Source organism: Nelumbo nucifera, chromosome 6 (assembly GCF_055504915.1).
Source record: "Nelumbo nucifera cultivar China Antique chromosome 6, China Antique-T2T, whole genome shotgun sequence".
NCBI classification, from domain to species: Eukaryota; Viridiplantae; Streptophyta; class Magnoliopsida; order Proteales; family Nelumbonaceae; genus Nelumbo; species Nelumbo nucifera.
In genome coordinates this window covers 39800573-39806572 of record NC_142654.1, presented here as the reverse complement: position 1 = coordinate 39806572, position 6000 = coordinate 39800573, and positions in this window count along the sequence as shown.

Sequence of the window (6000 nt, the reverse complement as noted above, 5' to 3'; positions counted from 1 at the left end):
ATTTCTTAAGGGATTGAAAGTCATATTCTCCTCCTCTTCCTGTTCTAAGTGTTTTAATCTTCCTTTTCAATCATAATTCAACTTCATTCTTATATTTCAAAAAACATTTTTTTTACTTCATCTTTGTTTCTGAGAAAATATATTTTAGTGAATCTAGAAAAGTCATTTACAAAAATTATGTAATAGAATTTTCCTCCTCTAGACATAGTACTTTTCATATCTCCTAAGTCACTGTGTATTAATCCAAGTAACTCATTCCGTCTTTATATTGTTTTATGACTTTTCTTAGTGAATTTTAATTGTTCACAGAAATCAATATAAATAGAAGAGTGTTAGTAGAGCCAACAATATAATCAGAAGAATTAGAAGCATTTCCATTCTTGATTTCAAGTTTATCAAGAATTTCTGTTGAGTACAAGTTTATCAGATTCAAAGGAGAATGTAACTCCCACTTTATTAAGTAAAGAGCCCAAGATTAGATTTCTACAAATGTTAGGGACGTGTAGCACATTTAAAAAGGATAAAATTTTCTTGGAGAGGATCTTTCCTTTGCCAATGATGGGTGTGGGCCTAGTTTCGGTTGCTGTGGATATGCTTTTTAACACCTGTATCCATCCATTCCTTTAAGTTTGCCACTATATTCACTTCAGACATTACTATCACAGCAATAACATTTGATTCAGTCAAATTGGCTAGGTTCTTGTTATTATTGTCATTGTTGCCATTTCCAAATTCTTCTTGTTGAGTCTGCACTGTGATGTCCAATGCCCTTGCTCCTTTTTCTCCTGAAGTTAAGATTGAATTCTTCCTAAATTTGTTACCATGATGGTGAAGTCCTCCATTCTTTCATGCTTCTTCTCAACTTTGTCTTCAATCAAATTTGCCTTCAAAGTCATTTTATTCATTGCTTTAGCCATTTTCTTTTCCCTATTCTTTTTATCTATTTTGATATTCTAATGTCATTTCTTTCTACTTTTGTTTCATACCATTCTTGTATGAGTTTCTCAATGAGAGCCCTAATAACAAATTGCTCTTGGAGCATAATTCCTTCATCCTACAGGCCATTAATGATGATCATAGACTTCTCCTTGGTCTTGGATAAGGACAATAACATCAAACCATTAATTGGTCATAGAATTTAACAGTGCATGTGTTGTGGATGTGTTCGTTGGGGAGAAGTACTGCCACCGGCAGCAAAAGGGAAGAGGTGTCCGGCAGCAGCAGTGATGAGGGGCCCCACGTGGGATTATTTAGCCAGCCGCAGCTTATCTTATCTTTAGCAGTTTTCTTATCTGTTTCTTACTTTTCTTACTTTATCTATTCCAATAAGGACTAGTAGAAGAGTAGTAGGAGTTGATTTATCTTAGGAAGCTTATCTGTAAGCCTATAAGGAGGACTCTTACCTCTTGTAATCTCCTATTTAAGGAGCTGCGATTAAAGAATAAAACATCCAAAAATTTCAGTCAAGGAGAAGAGTAAGGGAGAGTTAGGGTGATCTCTTGGACAAATCATCCCTTAGGTCGCCACGATAGGGTCTGCACGAAAAGGGAGGGGCAAGGAGAAACTAGAGGTTCACCCCGTGGACTAACCCGTGACGAGATCCTACGCCCGAGCCCATAACATTTTGGTATCAGAGTCAAACGTCACGGGCGATCTGGAGCAGCTATCATCCAGGGTCCACGAATTGGAGCACCGGCTCGTGGAGAACCACGCAGAGGTATGAGAAGTCAAGGACGATGTCCGGGAGCTACGTCGTTTGCTAGAGACGTATTTCTCTAACAGGGAGAAGAGCCCCGAAGGGACGGCAACCACCAACAGCCGCCGACTAAATTTGGTGGAATCATCTGGCGAACAACAAATCGTCGCCCTGTCAGCCGCAATTATCCCCAAGTACAGTAGGCTGGAGTTCCCTTCGTACAACGGCAGTGGAGATCCATTGGGATGGCTATACCGTTGTGAACAATTCTTCCGCAATCAGCGTACGGAGGAAAGAGATAAGGTCAGTCTGGCCGCGTTCCATCTAACGGAGGAAGCACAACTCTGGTTCTACCGAGTGGAGCAGGAGGAACCCGGGCTCAGTTGGGACCAATTCAAGTCCTACTGCCTCCTCAGGTTCGGACCCCCTTTGACGAGCAACCTGCTAGGTGAGTTAATCAACCTCAACAATCAGGCACCGTGGCTGAATACCAGCGCCAATTTCAGACCCTCCTTGCTAGAGCAGCCTCGGTACGCCCAGATCAGCAGGTGGACATGTTCACCGCCGGATTAGATGAACCCCTGAGGGCAGATGTGGAGATGCAACATCCTCCCAACCTGGTCACCGCCATGAACCTAGCTCACGCTTTCGAACGTAAGCTACAGATCAGTCGAGGGTCCTTCAGCATGGGTCGACCGACGACATCATGGACACCCCCAAAGTCAACCGGGGTGGCCCCTTCTTCGACAACCAGTAGGGAACAAAAGCTTCACACAGGTATCATTCCCAGATCGGCACCTAGCACAGGAAGCAGCATGACGACACCCCCCATCAAATGTTTATCCAGAGTCGAGATGGAAGATCGCTGGGCAATAGGGCAATGCTTCAACTGTGATGAGCTATATTCAGCGGGTCACAGCATTAGAACCCGAGATCTCCCTCCATGCCATTACCGGGATAAAGACCTCTCAAACTATGCAGCTACGGGCGCAGGTGGCAGGGAAACCAGTACGTATCCTCATAGATTCGGGAAGCACGCACAACTTTGTAAGTGAGCAAGCTGCCCTTCAGCTGAAACTACCAGTGGAAAGCAGACCGCAACTATAGGTAGCCATCGCAAATGGAGAGAGGGTTTACAGCCCTGGAATCTGTAAGAACATCCAAATACAGGTCGAATCCAAACCCTTCTCTGCTGATTTATTTGTGCTACCCTTGGACGAGTTTGATATAGTACTTGGAGTTAAATGGTTGATTACCCTAGTCCCTATCCTATGGGATTTCAGTGCCCTAACAATGTCATTCCACCTGAATGGAAAACAAGTTACTTGGCAGGGAACCAGAGTAAAGGCAAAAAAACCGCAGGTGCATACACTCCAAGGCGAAACTATGCACACAACAGATATGGAAAGACTCCTCACCAACTTCTCAGATATATTTCAAGAACCCAAGGAACTTCCACTCGCCCGATCGTGTGACCATCGGATCCCTCTGATAGTGGGTTTAGAGCCGGTCGTCGTTCGGCCATATCGCTACCCACATCTGTAGAAGGACGAGATAGAGAAGCAGTGTACGGACATGATGAAACAAGGGATCATCTGCCCTAACTGCTCCCCCTTCTCCGCGCTGGTTTTATTGGTGTCGAAGCAAGACGGTACATAGAGGTTTTGTGTGGATTACAGAGAGCTCAATAACAGAACCGTCAAGGACAAATTCCCTATTCCCGTGGTGGACAAGCTGCTGGATGAGCTCCATGGAGTCTAGTACTTCTCGAAGCTAGACCTCAGATCGAGATATTTTCAGGTCCGGATGGCCCTCGAGGATGTGGAGAAAATAACTTTCCGAACACATCATGGTCACTTTGAATTTTTAGTTATGCCGTTCGGTCTCACCAACGCCTCATCCACATTCCAGTCGCTGATGAACAAGGTATTTTGGCCCCACCTTCGCAGATTCGTCTTAGTGTTCTTTGACAACATCCTCGTCTACAGTAAATCATGGGTTGAGCACGTACATCACCTACGAACTATTTTTGAACTTCTGCGCCAACATAAGCTCTTCCTGAAGCGGCCCAAATGTTCTTTTGGGGAGCGACAGGTTCTTTATCTGGGACATATAATCAGTGGAAAAGGTGTCACAGTGGATGGCTCCAAAATCCAAGCAATTCAGGAATGGCCCAAACCTCAATCCGCCAAGGCTCTCCACGGGTTCCTAGGACTGATAGGGTACTATCGTAAGTTTGTACAAAATTATGGATTATTGGCTGCCCCATTAACCAATATGCTAAAGAAGAACGCATTCCAGTGGGATGACGCAGCTGACGCCGCCTTTGCAAGCTTAAGGGATGCCCTCTCCTCCACACCCATACTGCAGTTACCGAATTTTGACCTAGAATTTACAATCGAATGTGATGCATCCGGTGTAGGTATTGGAGCAGTATTGAAACAACAAGGACACCCAATTGCCTTCTTTAGCCGCAAACTAACTGACTGACATGTAAAGCTACCCGCCTATGAGCGTGAGTTGATTGGGCTAGCTAAGGTCGTGCAACACTGGAGGCCATACTTGTGGGGAAGATCCTTCGTCGTCAAGACTGATCACTACAGCCTCAAGTATCTGCTGGAGTAGCGGCTTACCACTCTGCCTCAACAACATTGGGCGAGCAAACTGCTCGGGTTTGATTTCCGGGTGGACTACAAGGCGGGGTCCTTAAATCGGGCCGTAGATGCCTTGTCCAGACGTGATGAAGATGCTATGCTCCTTTGTGCGATTTCACAGCCTCGCGTCACCCTGTTAGAAGGCATTAAAAGCACGCTACCCCAATCACTGGAATGGAAGGACCTTGCTCAGAAAATACAGTCCAGAACGACCAACTCGAATTGGTCCATTCACGACGGGCTGGTGCTATACAAAGGACGGGTATACCTCCCAGCCGATTGTTCCTTAATTCCCTCCGTCATCTCCAGTATACATAACTCCACACATGAGGGCATTTAGAAGACATTGCATCGCGTCCAAGCCGATTTCCATTGGCCTGGCATGAAGACTTTGGTTCGGGACTTCATCTAGAATTGCTCCACATGCCAACAACAAAAATGGGAAAACCTGCACCTAACAGGCCTTCTCCAGCCTCTTTCACTCCCAACACAAATCTGGGCTGATATCTCTATGGACTTCATTGAGGGCCTACCCAAGGTTGGCGGGAAATCTGTCTTATTCGTGGTGGTGGATTGCTTTTCCAAGTATGCCCATTTCATTCCCTTATTCCACTCGTATAGTGCGGCTTCAGTTGCCTACGTTTTCTTTACGCATATTTTCCGTTTGCATGGGCTACCAGAATCCATCGTCAGTGATAGGAACCCGGTTTTTTCTAGCACCTTCTGGAATGAGCTGTTTCGGTTGCAGGGTACAACCCTAGCCTTTTCCCCCGCCTACCACCCTCAGACAGACGGCCAAACAGAGGTGGTAAACCGTACGATAGAGATGTATCTTCGTTGTTTTGTGGGTGACCAACCACGTCAGTGGGTTGATTGGCTTCCTTGGGCTGAATATTGTTACAACACGGCCTATCATTCTTCTCTTGGCATGACACCATTCCGGGTCGTCTATGGTCGAGACCCTCCTCGCCTATTGTCCTACGAACCCGGTTCGATGCGGTTAGATGAGATTGATCGTTCCCTACAAGAACGCGATGCCCTCCTGGCCGAAGTCTCTCTCCGCTTACAGCAAGCGCAATCACGCATGAAGAATGCCTATGACCAGCACCATTGGGAATTAACTCTCAAACCAGGATAGTTCGTGTGGTTGAAGCTCCAGCCCTATCGGAAACACTCCCTAAGACGCATGGCTCTCCCTAAATTAGCTCCCAAATTTTACGGACCCTTCAAGGTTTTACGGCAGATCGGGAAAGTTGCATATCAGCTAGAACTACCAGAACACAACAAACTCCATGATACTTTCCACATATCCTTGCTCAAGCCATTTACAGATACTCCCCCTAATCAAGTACCCCCCTACCACCCTTAAAGGACGGCAGACCCATTCTCCAGCCTCGAGCTCTTGTTTGATCCCGAGTCAATCGAGGTGTTCTCGAAGTCCTGGTGGAATGGGTCAACCTACCATCGGTCGAGGCCACCTGAATCCCCTGGATTGATCTCCAAGACGCATATCCAGATCTCGATCTTGAGGACAAGCTCGTTGCCCAAGAGGGGTGTAATGTTGTGGACGCGTTCATTGGGAAGAAGTACCGCCGCTGGTAGCAGTAGGGAAGAGGTGTTCGGCAGCAGTAGTGATGAGGGGCCCCACAT